Source organism: Ascidia mentula, chromosome 3 (genome assembly GCF_947561715.1).
Source record: "Ascidia mentula chromosome 3, kaAscMent1.1, whole genome shotgun sequence".
Lineage (NCBI taxonomy): Eukaryota > Metazoa > Chordata > Ascidiacea > Phlebobranchia > Ascidiidae > Ascidia > Ascidia mentula.
In genome coordinates this window covers 13,635,604-13,655,271 of record NC_138568.1, presented here as the reverse complement: position 1 = coordinate 13,655,271, position 19,668 = coordinate 13,635,604, and positions in this window count along the sequence as shown.

The following is a 19,668-nucleotide window of genomic DNA, read 5'->3' as shown; positions in this document are numbered from 1 at the left end:
TTGCGTTTATCCTGTTTGCCGCGTTGATTGGCCACAAATTGTACAAGCATAAAACCGCCACAGCCGCGCGCAAAAAAGCACTTCGCTCGACAACAACCCAGGCACCAAACAATAAGGTTTCATGACATTGAACAAAATTTTGGAAAACCCTTTTGGGGTCGTGTATGACTGTTTATTGGAACTTTTACAAATTATCGTAGAACAAATATTACATACCTACAAATCTTTACTTTGTAGTTCTGTAGTACTTAAGTTGAAACAAACCTTACAGGATCACTGTATTCCTACTTTCGGCGATCGTTGGGAAATTGCCAAGGGAACAATTTCTCTTGTTAGACAACTTGGACATGGGAACCATGGAACTGTGTACGAAGGATACATGTCAGAAAATACCGAGACAAAAGTTGCTGTGAAAATGTTGAATGGTACGAAGTGCATGAATAAAATATATTTGTGTTTAGTTATACTTAAATTAACTTTTGTAGTCACATGGAAAGCGAGACGTTATATATATAGGGAGCGGATAAAAATAGGCCATTGGCAAATCAGTAGGAAATGCATTTTTACAAATACATAACCGTGATAAAAAGTTATGTTATAAATTTCTAGCCCTTTCTAGCCAAATGCATTAAAAGAGTTCTTAAAAAAAACACAGAAATGTTTCGAAACGCTGAAGGACGTCGTGCATTTCTTTCTGAGATTTCGTTTATGATCAACGTAGGACACCACGATAATATAGTGAAGGTTATTGGGTGCTGCACAACCACAAGACCTCTGATGCTGATCACGGAATATCTAAAGCACGGTGATTTGTTGACCTATCTTTCAGAGCGTGTGCAGGTAAATAATTATGTGTTGCATATAACTTGCATATAACATATAACTTGTTGCGGAATTTTTTTTTATTATTTTAATTCTTGAGTGGTCACTTTGATATTTTTGTCCAAACCAGGCAACACATATCTTGCACATTGTACCAAATCTCTCCTACTTACAGACGTGACTATTTGCGTGCCCCTTAACCTCAGTTTGAGAACAACCGATCTAGCGTTAAACATTTTACCGCGCGCACAATATGTTTTTGGTAGTTCGGAAGTATTTATCATTTAAGCGTCCCATTACTCAAAAAAAATGATTTTGTGTGGCCTGCTGTTATGACTGGGACAGAAAATTTATTTTTGTTAATAAAATTCCTTATCACGAAATTTGTGTTTGTTAATCCATTCTGTTTGTTCAGGACTACGATTTGTTTCCTGACAATTTCAAGTACGAGGTTTTCTACAAAATGTCGCTCGATGTTGCAAAGGGTCTCAGGTATCTTTCCAAAATAAAGATAATTCACGGAGATGTTGCAGCTCGCAATATACTGGTTGGAGATCATCAAGTTTGCAAAATATCCGACTTCGGCCTCGCAAATGATGTTTACAGGTTTGTAAAGAATATTTGTGCCACAAAGGTAAATTATTTGGTAAACGTCGTTCGGTTCTGTGGGAACCAAGCCGTTGTAAACAGCACCATTGGAAAATGGTCATTTTGTATTTTGAGACGCATTTTAAATGTACGAAGAATTATTACTTGTCTAAAAAAGGTGCCACGGTCACTTCAACTTTGTTACAATTTGGATGCTTTCTAACATTACAAGTTTCAAACACTTCCCAATTACATGGAAAGTGCAGTGCCAAATATTTAAGTTTTGGAGTTGAAGTTGCGAAAGTTTCTTCGGAACAATATTTTAGGGATATGTAACAGTGTTAAAACCTCACCACCGTATAAGTTAAGTGACCATAATCAAGTCCATGTTAATAACCATGTGGAGAAAATACCAACACTTTGTTTGTGCAGCTACAATAAGGGAACATTTTTTTAGATATGGCGTTATTCGATCGCAGACGGAGAAGTGTATTCCGTTTAGATGGGCGAGTCCGGAACGTTTAATGGGCGGAAAAGTTTCCATATCAACTAAAAGTGACGTGTAAGTTTTCGACAGATAATAAATGGTTGTCATCCAGTGAAGTAATATTACAGTTTTGATTGTGTTGAAGTTGCAAGACATAAGAATTACATATTTTCCAGCCTCCAGCTACATAAGCAAAAGCTAATTTGTTTCGTTGACATTTCATTACTGTCATTTTTTTTGTGAAAACAATTGCTGTATTTGCCCTTATTTTTTCATATCCCTTGCGACTTCAACATTACAACCGTTTTTCCTGTTCAGCTGGTCGTATGGAAACCTAATGTATGAGATTGTAACGTTTGGATGTCCGCCTTATCCCGACCTCGACTTCGACGTACTTCTTGAACATCTTGAAGCTGATCATCGAATGTCACAGCCACCAACTTGCAGTTGCCTCATGTACGTTCTTAGTAGACCTCTACTACAGCCATCACCTCATACCAAACGAGATCTTTGGGGTTTTTCATAGAAGTTTCTTATTGTCAACACAACATTTGAGAAACACCACAAACTTAAAAACACAAAAACCCTTTTTCCATTGAAAATTGCAACAGACAAATATTTGGGTTAAAAAATGCAATAAAAGAACAAAACAATTTACGTGATTTTTGTTTAGGTATTCTCTGATGATGAAGTGTTGGAGTTTTAAGCGATGTTCGAGACCCACCTTCTCGGAAATTGTCTAAGAATTGGAACAAGAATTATTTCGAAACAAAGAATCGATACTGCATAATTATGTCAATTTAATAGAGACTAGATCAGTGCCGAAAAATCCTGTGCCTAATATATAGAATACACATCAAATAAATCAACTTTGTGCATTGAGTGGGTGCAACTGTAGCAAAGGGAAATATATCAAGTTCGTGAATGGAGAAGAAAGTCTATTTTGTTGTGCTATGATAGAAAAAGTTAAAATTTGGTGAAATGAAACTTTGGAAAATCAACGTTTGCTTTAACCTAATTGTTACAAAGGTGCAATAGGTATTTATATCATCTAACTACATGATACAAAACTTCTACTACTGTGGCCATATGCGTCATTTTTAGCCCTTCTTATAAACACTTGCCGGGAAAATATCTATCTACGATTTGTAAAACATAGACATGGAAACTGGATGTAAGCAATGTGCAAAAACAATTCGCATCTGATAATTACAACAGATGATAGAAAATTTGTGCTTTTGAAAAACGGAAATATTCTTTGCTGCTGAGTTCTTTCTGCGATTCAGCGCTAAACCATACCTTCACCCAGTGGTAGGATTCAAGCAGTTACTCTTGGATTTTAACGATCTACGCGAACCGATTGTTAACAACCCTATAACCGATTGTTAGCAAAGTGCCACAAAGGTTTTTACCAAAGTTAAATACCAATTAGGCCAATGTCAATTGCTTGCTAAAAACTTTTTTTCCGTCACTTAAAAGACTTTTTCTTTTGCAGAGGAGCTTGTTTTACTTAAATTAACTGTTGGATTCTGCTCGTATTGCACTCAAAACGATTGAAGGGTTCGTTTGTGAAATTCTCGACTATTGCGTTGGCTATTTTGTTTGTATTGGAGATTCAGAAAAACCAGTCTGTTATGTTCCTAATTGTGCACTATCGCTTTACTGGCGCAAAGAGTTGTAGAAATCTAGTAGTGCCTGTGTGGAAAGAGGGTTCAAACAGTGGAAACCTCCGTTCAGCAAAAGTGTATTGTAGGCTACCTCATCTAGTTGTATATAACACGAAATTACAGGTCAAACAATGATGATCAAATGTAAGCACGTATTGGGTATCAAGCATGACACATATTTTGAAGAAAGGACAAGTAGCGGTTCTTCGAAAAAGTTCTTTTGTGCTACACAAAAAAAAAAAAAGGCTTCTGAGCGGAATTAATTACTTACTTGAACTCAGCACTAAGAACGGGCAAATATTTCATCGGTTGCAGTCACGTGTGTTTTACTGGATTAATCCGTCATGTCTGGCGCTTGTGTGAGCCTGATTGCGGTTTCGCGCAGTTGACTGGAATGTTGTGATACACGATAGAGCAGCTCTTATGCACACTTGACTGTGGTTTGACATAGTTGACAGAAATCTTGTAATAAATGATTTCAGGTTTATTCTTGTATGGACATTCCAATTACGAACTCTTATCTACTGCTGTATTTTCGAATTAGACGATAAAGATCGTTTATTGTGCTGTACAGTTTGAAGCGCTCTTGAGCAAGAATCAATGATTGTTTTGTGGGTTCTGAGTGAAAACACGTGGTAATTAAGCTACTTAAAAGAATATCACTGCGTACAACTTAGGCAACTTCCGCCTTGAATACAATAGATCATTCATTGATCTCAAACTTTGTAACCAGTATTTCTTGCAGTTAAAGTCCGTAAGTTTACAACTGTAAAAATACCGCAACTAAATAGAATCTGCGAGGTGGTGTTAAACCTGAATGGGCTCCTGACGGCTAATGGGCCACGAAAGCTCACGAATGTGCAGCCAGAGTAATTTCGTGTTTGTGCTTAAACTTATGCCTAAAATTGTATAGGCGAGCATTTTGTGACGCTACTTCAATATTCTCAGCTTTAACCTAACGTCACCGAACATAAGGTAAAATGCCAATAAAGTTTTATCACAGTAGCGCCAGCCCACCTTCCCGCGCAGTTTACATGACCTTTAAAGCACTTGACCTAGGACATGACATTGAAGAACTAAACTTGCTTGCTCTGGATAAAAAAAAATGTAGATGAATCCATTCGGTTTAGTTCCGGTTATTCTTGATGGGGGTTTTAATCTTGCTGAAAGGTAATTGTGTAAAAGTGATACCTGACCTGCTGATGAATATGTTGTCAGTGTTTTTTACTGTTGAGGGCCGTTGTTTCTAAAAAAAGTACTTTCAGTCGTGCAATTTCTGCATACCTTTGCAACAAATACGCAACAGACGACAAAAAAAGGTTGTATCCATCAGAAGTACATGAAAGGGCGGTCGTAGACATGATGCTGTCCAGAGTTGACTGGGTTTACAATATAATCTACAACTACTTGGTGAATAAAAATTAGCAAAGAGTATTTATGGCAAAAAAATAAACAAATTCTTGTAACCATTTGCAATGATAAACAAATTTTGATATCAAATTTAAAAAAGAAGTCGATTTGATAGTTTGCAATACAAAGATATATAAAAGAGTACGTTGTGGTTAAAGATCATCTCTGCAAAACTTGCATGAATTTTTTTTCTACGCACACAACATGCGCAAGGAGAAACTTCCGAAAGTCGAGAAAGCACTTCAATTTATGAATAGTTTTCTAGAAAATGGGGATTATTTGGCAGGAAATCACCTCACAATCGCCGGTGAGTTATGACGTAATACAATTTTGTTAATCAAGGTTAAAAGTAAAAAAATTCTTGTTGGACTGATTGAATTTATAAGAAAAAAGATTCTATTTCGTATACTATTTTTCTTGTTAATATGTGATATTTCTTGTAATGAATTTACTACATTGAAGTTTCTCATGACTTTTTGGGACACAACAGCCATTGAATTCCTACCGGATCGGCGTACCGGCTAGAATTGTTTTGCCGTAACGAACCCATCCAGCGTACTTTTGGCACTGGTGACTCGAAAGCATGTGTGAGACGCCCTAAGGCGCAAGCCACGAAATATCAACCAGCAGGGGTGCAACTTTTGTTCCTAGTGGTGCATGGATTGTGAATCATTAGTTTTCGTCACCAAAGGGATTCCAAACAATTTTGTTCGGCCACTGTATGCCCCTCATTGTTGATTGGAATATACCCAGTTATAATTACCCAACGGATCGACATTGAGTAAAATGTACCACATAGCGCACAGTCACTATAGCTGGACTCATGAGACCTTACTGCTCGATGTTTTTTTATACGGCGAAATATTTATGCACATATACATATGACAAAAACACGATATCATCACGACAAATCACTTAGTTTTTTTCGTTTTAACTCGACGACAACGTACATAATGAGGAATTTTTCATGTACCTAATGTTTAAATAAACATATTATAATCAATACCGCTATGAAACTTGCAGATTTATTCGGAATAACAACTGTTTTGACATGGATTTCTGTGCTTACACTGGGTACAGCCATTCCCAAAACTACACGATTGGATTGTACGAATGAAAAAACTTCCGTATTTCGAAGAATGCAATAAAGATGGAATGAAAGCCAGACAAGATGTTTTCCTTGAAAATATAAAGCAATATGAATAAAAAGCAAAAGCCAATCAAAAAAATACTTGCTGGCGCAAATAGCCATTGTATAATTAATTAACAGTTTGGTCATCGCTTGCTGGTGTTCTGCCTTTGTGATTTGTTAACCGATTTCTTGCCCTATCATGCCTAATCGCTTTGTGCCAAAACAATAATATAAAATGCATCACAAAAACATAAATAAGTCTGTAAAATCCATTTAACCAATGAGAACAGCGACCAAAAACGAAAACATTACAGGTACATAATCGTTTTTTAACAAGTTTTACTGGAAAGTGTCTCGTCAAACTTTGATTTTAAAACTTTAATTTCCGTTATTTACGGTGTTTCCGTTTCACTTCTGAAGTAAATGTTACAGAACAGAATGTAAACCTATTTAATAACGATGTTATGCCTGTGTACAATGTATGGCCAATACTTTTGTACAGTTCTGTTCTTTTGTGTAAGCTGAATATAGATGGCCACTGTTTCGACATAAAATGAATATCCCTGGATACTTCGTAAAAAATACTAGTGTAAGCATTATAGATTATCTTGCGACACCCATTTTCGTGGCTTTGTATGCTGTCGGAGGACTGTAATTAGGCCACTGGCCAATTTGCCCTGGGGATGTTTGACTGAAGTGATGATCCCGAAAGGCAGCGAGGTGTTCGTCTGCGTTCAGGGTTATTTAGACAAGAGGAAATTACAAAACAAGATTATGAGTTGTTTGCTTAGATTAGTGATAATTACTTGTTTGTATGGATCGACGAAAGGAACAGCATGCAAAGGTTGGTTTTATTGCATCTATACAATGACCTTTTAAGCTGGGGATCAAATCAAAGATACTATTTTTGTGTATCCAAAAGAATAAATGAATGTATTTAAATCGTTTTCTTTAAAGAAGCTACTCTCAGCAATATTATAGAAGCTACCATCGGTACCCTATTTTGTCATAGAATACAACGATAAAATCAAGATTTCGACCCAACATACAGTGGAGTTTCAAACCAATGAAAATGGAACCAAGTCCGTACAATTGCTTTTACATGTTTTTTTGAGCCATATAAATGTTGGTAAATATAATTCACAACCTTTTTCGACATAATATGCGCAAGAAAAATACTGACTGTTTGCTTTCTTCATTCAGAAAAGCCTGATTGGTTTTTGATTAAACTTCAAGGACGTAACAACAAAACATATTCTCACAGGTATGTGTATTTGTTCACTTTGTCGTCATACGATCAACGAAATTTAAATATTGCTGTTGCTTAGAATTTTACAAAATAAAAAAAAATTCTTCTTTTTAAACTTATTATTTCTCAGAAAAAACGAAACTGTGACAGACCCTGATGTTTCATTGATTAATTGCGATGATGCAATATATGGGAATTTGTGTCACTTTCACAATGAACAAGGTTTTACTGCAATAAAAGCTGTAAGTTGTAAGCAAGATCACAAAAACATTCCTTTTTTTTGTTGAGTGAAATGTCCAATGATGCGCAAGTGAATCACAGTAGTGGTTATATGTCAAGCGTATTGGTTGGTTGGAGCACGTGATTTAGTGGTTTACTCTTTAATTCATGTGGTATAGTAAAAAAACTTGCTTATCAAAGAAAAAAATCTCGGCCAATAATGCATATTGTTGTATTAATTTGCAGACAACGGAACGCGTTGTGTTTGAAGTACAGTTTGGACAGGAATTTACGTTTTTCACTGCCACATACCGAAGGTAAGTTTCACACTTAGTTGTCGTTGAATAAATGCAAAAAAACATTGTTTAGGAACTGCACTGGCAACACTCAAACGAGAATTATCAAGGCGCAATACAACTGCATTGGTATGCTAATGGATAGCTTTCTCTCATACTTTGAAGCCGCTACAATATGCCTCAGTAAGTAAAAAGCTTGTGAGGTATTTTTCATAACCTGATATTTAATATATTGACTGTGGGGTAATTCGTGTGCATTCAACGCTGAATGGTTGCAACACAATTTCACAGAAAAAAAACGAGATAGGGCGTTTTTAAGGTGACCCGTTTGAAAATTTTGATGATGGATCCTTGATGCATTTTTCTTGTCAAGGGCTTGATATATTGTCACCCCTTTTACGACAATCAACTGTTTCCTATTTTCAGATGACTAATAGGAAATGTCAATACTCTTACATACAGGGTTATTATCCACCTAGGTCATAACTGAAGTTCCCAAGTCGAGCGTTGCGACACACTGGTGCGTCATTTTACGTTGTTGGGCCGTTGTAAGCTTACTTCCAAAAAATATCAATGTTTTTTATTTCAAAAGACGAATTTACTTACATGTAGCAAAACTTCTTTATCGGAGTTTCGTTTTGCACTTATCGATCTCCAATAGGTCACAACTCGTTGAGAAACATTCAATGCAGGATTTTGCATGATATTCTGCAGCAGTTCTAGCGAAACCAAACCGAATTGAGAAAAAACCTATACGCAAATTAATATTAACTTAAACACGCTTCTCAGAAATAGGCACAACTAATATTTTAATGGCTTATGTACCTGCAAATATGGAAAAATCTCAGAAACATTCATGGAAAGTTGCTGCTGATATGTAAAATTCGAGGCAAACACTAAAAAACTTCGTGTTGCATTCTCCATTAGACTTGGGTATCACGGACAGACTCGTGCACAATGTCACATTGAAAACCACCGAGTTCGACCTGCAAGGAAGAACTTCACTGGTTGAACTTTCATGGATAAGCCCGATCCATACGCATGGACTTGTCGAGTTTATAGTTGTGGAAACTCTATTTTCTTCGATGGCCAAATCAAAGGCAGTTTCATATGCTCTATACGAGGAACCGGACGATCTGACTAGTGAAATTGTAAGTTTAATGATCATATGTAAAATTACGACTTTATTAATCTGTTAAACTGCTGATTAAATGTTAATTTGCTTTACCACTATACTCAAATTATGACATACGTAAATGTATAATTTTCCAAATTTGTCAATAAATATTTGTTTTTAAGCCTATTTTTGACGTCATGTTTGACAAAAGTCACCCATACATCTTGGGAAAACATGTCGCATACAAGCACAATATTTCAACGTCTGGAATTCTAATAAGAGAAGAAAAATATTTATTAGTCATTCGGGCGGTTTACAACAATTACCAATGCGCTGAAGGGGAATGTATTGTAACGGTTATCGAGTGGAAACCAGGTAAACCATGCGAAACGTAAAAACTATATTCTGGAGTTACATAGTCACGTTATTCTGATGCAGATGTTCACTGCGAACCACAATTTAAATACTGCAGCAAAAATGCCAACTGCGAAAAATTAACATCTGAGATTAACACGGGCTGCGTGTGTCAAAGTGGATATGAAGGTAGCGGCATAAACACAAACAAGACCATGGGTAAGATAACAACAAAACTAGAATATTAACTTAATAAATCGTTACAGATCAAAGTCCATCGATAGTGACGAATCATGTAACAAAATTAAAAAATGCCGAGTTTAGTAGTTTAAAACAAAATACTTTAGTTTGATGTCAACTAGTTTCTTTACAATAAAATCATTGTAAAATCGAGTTCGGCAACAACGGCATTATCAGTTTCTTATTCAAGAGTCATTGACTTGTTTTTAGTCTGCGTTTGAATGCATTAGAAAAAGATAATCCGGTTATGATCAGATCAAATGTTGTACAACAAACATTTACACATAGGTACCGAGATACCCATTGGCTGCACGGACATAAATTCATGTAGCATGGAAAGGAATCCATGTGATGAAAGTGCTTACTGCACGGACCGTAAAGCCCCACATGTCGGAGCCAACTGTACTTGTCGTTTCCTTTTCACCGGCGACGGGTAATGAAAATAATCGCAATGTAAACAAACAAAAAGGAAATTTATTTGTCACTTTCTGCAGGGCATATTTCGTTTGTAAAAATCCAAACTTCCACTAATCATAAACTTTTGTGCAGATTGAAAGATGGGAATGAATGTACGTTTTTTATTGTTCCGTTTTCTGTCTCTGTTGGTTCTCTTCTTTTCATCCTGTTTGCCGCGTTGATTGGCCACAAACTGTACAAGCATAAAACCGCCACAGCCGCGCGCAAAAAAGCACTTCGCTCCACAACAACCCAGGCACCGAACAATAAGGTTTCCTGACATTGAACAACATTTTGGAGAACCCATTGGGGGTCGTGTGTGGCTGTTAATTAGAAATCTTACAACTTAACATCAAACAAATATTACATACCTACAAATCTTTACTTTGTAGTTCTGTAGTAATTAAGTTGAAACAAACCTTACAGGATCACTGTATTCCTACTTTCGGCGATCGTTGGGAAATTGCCAAGGGAACAATTTCTCTTGTTAGACAACTTGGACATGGGAACCATGGAACTGTGTACGAAGGATACATATCAGAAAATACCGAGACAAAAGTTGCTGTGAAAATGTTGAATGGTACGAAGCGCATGAACGAAATATGTTTGTGTTTAGTTGTACTTAAACTAACTTTTGCAGTCATATGGAAAGCGAGACGTTATACAAATAGGGTATGGAGCGGAAAAAAATAAGCCATTGGCAAATTACTAGGAAATGTATTTTTACAAATACATAACCGTGATAACAAAGTTTAATTATATATTTCTTGCAGTGTTTTAAAGTTACATCAAAAGAGTTCTTTATAAAAACAGAAATGTTTCGAAACGATGAAGGACGTCGTGCATTTCTTTCTGAGATTTCGTTTATGATCAACGTAGGACACCACGATAATATAGTGAAGGTTATTGGGTGCTGCACAACCACAAGACCTCTGATGTTGATCACGGAATATTTAAAGCACGGTGATTTGTTGACCTACCTTTCAGAACGTGTGCAGGTAAATAATTGTGTGATTGAGGTAGAGTTGTATATAGAACATGTGACGAACAAGACCTTCCTGTTGCGAATAGTTTTATTTTAAATCTTGATTGGTAATTTTTGCATTTTTATCCAAATCAAGCCTACCCCCTGTTATGAACTTTGTTTTCATTTGGTTTGTTCAGGACTACGATTTGTTTCCTGACAATTTCAAGTACGAGGTTTTCTACAAAATGTCGCTCGATGTTGCAAAGGGTCTCAGTTATCTTTCCAAAATTAAGATAATTCACGGAGATGTTGCAGCTCGCAATATACTGGTTGGAGATCATCAAGTTTGCAAAATATCCGATTTCGGTCTCGCAAATGATGTTTACAGGTTTGTAAAAAATATTTGTGCCACATTATTTAGCAACGTCGTTCACTTTAATAGGAAGCTGTTTTAAACAGCACCGTATGGGAAAATGAGGCATTTAGTAATTCGAGACACGCTTTAAATGTACATGGAATTATTACATGTCAAAAAAAGATGCCACGGTCACTTCAACTTTGATACAATTTGGATGCTTTCTGACATTGGAAGTTTTTAACACTTCCCAATTACATGGAAAGTGCAGCCTTCAAGTTTCAAAAGGTTCTTCAGAACAATATCACGTTCTTTAGGGATCTGGAACGGCTGTTAAAACAACACCACTGTTTAACTAAATAACTATGCGGAAGAAATAACAAACACTATAATCTTTATTTGTGCAGCTACAATAAAGGAAAATTTATTTTAGATATGGCGTTATTCGATCGCAGACGGAGAAGTGTATTCCGTTTAGATGGGCGAGTCCGGAACGTTTAATGGGCGGAAAAGTTTCGATATCAACTAAAAGTGACGTGTAAGTTTTCGACAGATAATAAATGGTTGTCATCCAGTGTAGTAATATTACAGTTTTAATTGTGTTGGAGTTGTAAAACATGTTTCATGTTTTCCAGCCTCCAGCTACATAAGAAAAAGCTAATTTGTTTCGTTGACATTCCTATACTGTCATTTTTTTGAAAACAATTGCTGTATTTGCACTTAGTTTTTCATATCTCTTACGATTTTGAAATTAATTATACCCGTTTTTTTTTGTTTAGCTGGTCGTATGGCAACCTAATGTATGAGATTGTAACGTTCGGATGTCCACCTTATCCAAACCTCGACTTCGACGTACTTCTTGAACATCTTGAAGCTGGTCATCGAATGTCACAGCCACCAACTTGCAGCTGTCACATGTAAGTGTACGTTTTTAATAGGCCTACTACAACGTCACCAAATGGGATCTTTGAAGTGTTTCATGAAAAATTGATCATTGTCAACACAACATTTACTGGACACCACATACAAAAACAGCACACTTTTCACTGAAAAATGCAAAAAATAAATATTTTGCTCAAAAAAAGCATTAAACAACGTAAAAAGTTACCTGATTTTTTGTTTAGGTATTCTCTGATGATGAGGTGTTGGAGTTGGAAGCGATGTTCGAGACCCACCTTCTCGGAAATTGTCAAAGAATTGGAACAAGAATTATTTCGAAACAAAGAATCGATACTGCATAATTATGTCAATTTAATAGAGACTTGGTCAGTGCCGAGAAATCCTGTGCCTAATATATAGATACACATTCAATAAAACAACTCTGTGCATTGAGTGGGTGCAACTGTAGCAAGAGTATATCAAGTTTGTGAATGGAGAAGAAAGGCTATTTTTTTGTTCTATGACACACAACACGCCGACAATGAGTTGAAACTTTGTGCTTTAAACTTGGTGAGATAAAATTTTGGAAAAATCAACGATGCAGGCGTTTGCTTTCACCTAATTGTTACAAAGGTGCAATAGGTATCTACAGCATCAGCCTACACAATGCAAAATCTTAAAAAATAACTAGGCCTACTACTGTGTCCACAGGCGTTATGTTTAGCCCTCCTTAAACACTTGCCAGAAAAATAACTATTTGCAGTTTGCAAAACATAGACATGGAAACTTGATGTTAGGAATGTTCAAAAACAATTCGCATCCGGTAATTGCAACACGCAATAGAAAATTTGTGCTTTTGAAAAACAGAAATGTTGTTTATTTCTGAGTTGTTTCTGCGATGCAGCGCTAAACCAGACCTTCACCCAGTGGTGGGATTCAGTCGGTTATTCTTGGAATTTAACGACCCACGCAAACCGCTTGTTAACAACCCTATCTGTAAACCTATGTATTGCTTTGTACAATGTATTCCCGCGATTACTATGACATGCTGCTAGTTACAGAACCGGATGCTAAAATATTTCATTCCCACCACTGCCTTTGTAAATGAATCAATATCAAAAATTTGTGCGAAAACTTTTCTGGGGTTGCCATAAAACGTCAACATAGATAAAAAAAACTGGATTACTGTGAAGTGTTAAAATACACCTTCTATGCAAATTATAAATTGAAAACGCTACAAATTGGTTCCCAGGTCACAACCAAACAGCTACACGAAGTGAGAATTACTGTCGCGACATTATAGGTGGGTGGCAATTACTAAAACGTTTTTGTCGGACAAGTGTGAAAGTGGTTCCCTGACATTGAGACCGATATGTAATGTTTGGGCAGGGTCAAATAATTTACATATTTACTGCTTTTATTAGATACAAGACGCACGTATAAGTACTTAATCCTTTATAAATACAGCAGTACAATAATGACATAATCTCTAATAGGCAGACTTGTAGCACAAAGTACAGCTAGGAGTGCAAGTATGGCGACTATCAGTTTTAACCGAGTTGCAATATTACTTCTAATCAGTAATACCATATTCAATGGCTCCGACCGCTTCGTTGATGGTAAGAATTTGTGCTGTAAATTTTGGTACTATTTTTTTCTGTATTCACATAACAGTGTTTTTTGTAAATGTTTTTCGCAGCAGGGTTGCAATCCGTTGTCAGCAATGTTGAAGCAGCTTATTTTGCTTCAATTACAGTATCAGAAAAAGTAAATCTTAATCTTGTTATAACCTGGATTGTCTCGTCCATTCAAGGTGGGTATATTTTTACAGTAAAGCCAACACTGGTTAAAGTTATTACTTGAGAAATTAAATATGTTTATTCGCAGATATTGATGGCCTTATTGTTGGAATGGGCGATAGCAACAGTTCGAGTAACGGCACTTTTCTCTCTCACAAATGCACTGCGTAAGATCTATTTTATGTTATGAATCCTTTTAAGACATGTTGATATAGGGTTAGTTCCGTACTGTTAGTACATTGCGTGACAAATAATTACAATGTATTGTAAGATGAGGTTTATTAAACTGAGAATTAACAATTCCAGACCAAATGAGCAATATTGGATTCGCAAATCAAACACCACGGACATTGGAAACGGTTCGGTTTGCACAGAACATTCGACTTTACAACGTTGTCAGGATTTAAAAAACGTGGATAGCCAAGATTTGTGTGAGGAATACATTGGAAAGCAAGGGTTTTATTCAATAAGTCGGGTACGGTATAATAAAAATAAAACCATAGCCTACTTGACAAAAACGTGAAATAAGATTATTGTAAGTGAAATTTATCAATCTTAACAAATAAGCAAAGAATTATGTTGATTTGCGCTTTTGTTTTAACTTAGAACCAAAGAAATGCAACTTTCAGAGTTCCCTTTCGAAAACCTAGTGTTTTCAAAATAGCCGCATATCAAAGGTACGTAATTTAGTTACAAAATTTGTCAGAAATACAAAGACCCTGTTTGTTGCAGACAAAATGTCAGTGAACTAACAACAGTCAAAATTCCTCCGGCATTTGATTGTGTTGGATTGGTAATGAACCAGTCATTTTCTTACAGGAATGCTGCAAAGATATGTCTGAGTAGGTTATTTTACAATCGTAATAAATGGCGTAAACGCAATGGGTCAAAATTTAGGTTAAGTCTCCGAAACCTGATCTTTAGTTTTTTTTTTTTTTTTGCAGAAAACAAAATTCCTGGAAGAAAACCCCAAAATTTTGGGTACGTGGCGTTCGACTATTATTATGACAGCCGTATAACGACTGGGATTTACACCTGGCTTAGTCCCTTGGTTACCGAGGGTTTGGTCGGCTTTCAGCTGTCTAGTACTTACTTATGGAGCGATCTTGACATCAATCTTGTGGAAAACGATATTGGAAAAAACGTAATTTGCTTTGATAACAATGAAAAATGTTTGGTGAGTATTTACTCATTTTTTGTTAATATCTTACATATCTTAAATCATTAACGCTATTGTAAGTTTTTTATTTATTCTTTTTGTCGAAATCGATTAAAACTAATGTTGTTCCTTACCTGAAATATTAATCCAAATTTGCAACAACATGAACTAGGTCTGTTATGATTGTTGAACGTATTGCGGCGAATTTGTGTTATCGACGAAAGTTTTTTTAAGTTCTTTGCAAAAAATATTGCTAACCAACTGTGTGTAGTTGCTGGTTGAGAAAAAATTAGACCGCAACCTTTCAATGTGGATTGAAAATGAAAAAGTTTTCGCGCAAAAGTTGGACGTACACTGGCCCCTACAGCCAGCATTGGTTTTTGTTACAATCAAATCCGTGTATGAAGATTACAAATGCATGGGTTTGGAGTGTGTAAAGACGTTTTTTTTTCAGACGCCGGGTAGGTTTTTTTTTCAATCTGTTAATACACTTTTAATACACAACGTATATTTGTCGGTTTGAGCCTGAGGAATGGGTTATTACATATATTACCAGATATTCATTGTGAGCCCACGTTTAACTATTGCGATGAGAAAGCTGAGTGCATTCCATTTGAGATAGACAACGAAAACGTAACGGATTGTAAATGTCCGGAAGGTTACCGTGGCAATGGCGTGAATTCCAGCGAAGGTGAAAATTAAGATTTTTATGATCTGTGGTAATGTATTTTAGTCCAATTACAAGAAATAGAGCACAGATTTTAAAAAAAAGTTTTGGAAACAATTCCTTAAGTTTAACAGATCAAAAAAATGTCATGTATTGGCCCTGTGGGTTTTCATTGCCTAATATTCCTTTGGCAGCATATTCCATATCAGTGATGTCAAATATCCCAATCATGTTTTGTGTTTGCAACAAACAATTTCACCTGACAACATGCACCATATTTAGTGGGAGAACTTGATTTTGGCGATTTCGGATGTACACCCATCGACTTATGTATTACACAACCTGACATCTGTCATGAATCAGCGATTTGTGAATCAACAGATTATGGACCACAATGTAGATGTCCACCAATCAACATCGGCGATGGGTGACTTTTCTAACCTATTTAAAAACTTTCGTATATATTGTAATTTACAACCGCATAATGAAACTTTACACCCTTAGAGTTATTCTTTCAACTTTGCATTGATGCCAGATTAAAAAATAAAAATAATATTCTCAATACTAATTAGACCTAAGTAACCTAACTTTCTCTTTATTTTATGTGATGTTTTATGAAGGGAAAAATCAGTGACGTTCTAATGTTGTAGTTTCAGAAAGGGAACCGGTTGTAGAAACGTCATTCTCCCAGCGGTTTTATCAGTAGTTTTAGTTATAATGCTGGTGGTTTCATTCATAGTCGGTTATCGTGTCTACATCTACTTTCATTTACACCGTTGGCCGATTCACGCTGAGGCGACGTCCGTTGTGTTTGAAGTGCCACAAATCGAGGTAAAGTTCTTTGGTGAAAAAGTTAGCAATACAAATATTTTGTGTGACATGAAAATATAAGTAAATGGGATTATGGTCGTTTCTTGGCTATTATAAGCCACCCCCTTAAATACGTCTCGTGGAATATATAACATTGCTAATTCTACCTTACAGTTCTCCAACTGGTTGAATGGAGGTCGGCTGGCGTTTAATATGCAATCAAGATTAGGCAACCAAAATAGTTTCATAATTGTAACCTTGAGTGTTTTTAAAAGTTTTGGACCACGCCTTATTCAATTAGAATGTTATCACATACTGGTTAACGGCTACAACAAAAAATTAAATAAACATTTTACTGACCTTAACATGGAGAGAATATAAGGTGCTTTCTGCGCCACAAGGTTTCCATAACTGTGCTGGCGGGAAATAAATATTTCATACCGAGCGTCATTGACCGCGACACGTCGCTTGAGATTAGCTACAATTTTTGTTTCCCGCCACCACAGTCATGTTTTTTTTTTTTTTTTGTCAGATAAAGCCCTGCCGGACTTCAAGGTGGAGTAAATAACAAGTCCAATAAACCTACAAGCTTCGATTGGCAAAGATGTTATTTTTGATTTAACTTGTATAGGGTGAACATCAACCGACCTTTGGTGAAAGATGGGAACTCAAGCGTGACACTGTTTTGATTGAAGATCAGCTTGGAAATGGAAACCAAGGAGTAGTTTACAAAGGACGACTGGAAACCGCTGGAGAAAACGTAACAGTTGCCGTGAAACTCTTAAACGGTAAATTTTGGGTTATGTTTTACAAATGAACAAAATTTTGGGTCAACGGCCTCTTTCCAGTATTTCTGTGCAAAAATCAACTGTTCTTAGAACAAATACATAAATCACAATTAAAATATTTCCCCAGCTAATCACCAGGAAGAGGAAGACGTGCATAACTTTTTGACTGAAATCAGTTTTATGCTCAACATTGGTCACCACCATAACATAGTACAAGTGTTGGGATGTTGCACCTCTTTGAGGCCGGTTATGTTGGTCACAGAGTTTATGAAATACGGGGATCTGTTACATTTTCTGGTCGGTGTGCGGGAGGTAAAACTATTTTAGGGTTCCATGCTGTTGCATCCATCCAAGCCCAAGTTGTCCACAAGTGTAAATTGAACTTTTATAACAGGAAGAGAATTCCCCTTTACGAATATTGAGCGAACAAATTTTGCGCGGCATGGCATTAGACGTCGCAAAAGGCCTGAACTTTCTGTCCAGTGCCAAAATTATACATGGGGACATAGCTGCAAGAAATGTGCTCGTCGGTGAAAATTTCGTCTGCAAAATATCCGACTTTGGTCTTGCTAACGATGTTTACAGGTAACTTACATAGCAAGCACTTGTGGAACACAAACAAATAACTCATTGGTAAAAATGATCTTGTCGTTACTGTTTGTAGATATGGTTTAATAAAGACGCAAATGGAAAAGTGCATTCCATTTCGTTGGGTGAGTCCTGAACGGTTAATGGAAGGAAAAGCTCCAATTACTACCAAGAGTGACGTGTATGTATGAATTATTCCTGATCTACTTTTTCACCCCTCTTAGTTCGCGTTTTCAAAAGATTTCAAACGTTTTTATTGTTATTGCTATGGTTTTCCATGCAATAAATCAAACATCGGCAAATAACGGCCATCTGTGTTTTTTCCGATTGTCCGCCAGCCAAATTTAAGATAATTTCTTCGCAATCCATGCTGTAAAATCTGCTTACTTCGATCGTCGTGTATCAGTTATTCACAGCGTCGACCAAAATCTTGGTGCTACGTTTGAAAAAACGCGCATTTAATAATGTAATGGTTTATGGTGAGAAAAAATAATGACACAGTTTACATTTAAAGGTGTGTGTGTCTAACGGTTGTTCTTTTATATAGATGGTCATTCGGCAATTTGCTGTACGAAATTGTAACTCTTGGAAAAGAGCCATACCCAGATATAAACTTCGAAAATATGCTTTCCTTTATCAAAGAAGGACATAGGATGGCTCAACCTCCAACATGCAGTAATCACTTGTGAGCTACTGTTCCTTGTTTGGTGCAGATTGTAATACTAACCGTTTTTCTTGACTAATAGGTTAAGGGGAAGACATATGCTTAAATTAATAATAGAGAAGCCTAATATTTTGCTTTAACTTATTCCCTGTCGCTTTCGATACTGATGTAATGTTTTACACAGGTACTCTGTAATGACCCAGTGCTGGCGATTCAGACCATACCTAAGACCTCGAACATCTGATCTTGTCAAGATGTTGACTACCCGCCTACCAACAGTTCACTCTTCAAGTGTAGTGTATGTCAATGTGAATGTATAATGTGGAAGCATTTTTGTGTATGTAAATGTATAAAGTAGTAGCCTATATTTGCAACGCAACTTTTATAAATCCAGTGAATTATTGGATGTCAGATTGTCGTTACGTATGTTAATATTGTTTTATTTAACTTGACAGCCAGTCATTCCTCGTGGCATTCTTTTTTAACGTTTGAATTTTAATATGCTATATATATCGTACATATTGTGACATTGAACTAAAATGTTGGTGCAATGTCATTTTTTCACGCTTTGCCTGTTGTTCTAATGTAGAAGCATCAATTGAACGCTTTAAAAACCTTGGAAATAGAGGTGACTGTTCGCATTGCAATTTACATCCCTGTGTCGACTTTTTGTTTTTGTCTGTTGGTGTATAGTATGATTTGTAATGCTGTTAAAGACACCCAATAGGCCAAAGCAGCGGCTATCTGTCTGCAGGTCAAATAATACATGTGGAATTCAAGTCCTTCCTCAATTTCACCTTATAGTTCTTTAACTGGTTGCATAAGGTCGGTCAAGTTTTAATATTCACGTTAATTCCAGTATTCTCGAAATAAATTTCTAAGTTGCGATTTTGAAAGATTTCGACCACACCTGTTCAAAAAGAATATTAAAGCACATACAGGGTCGTTACACCGG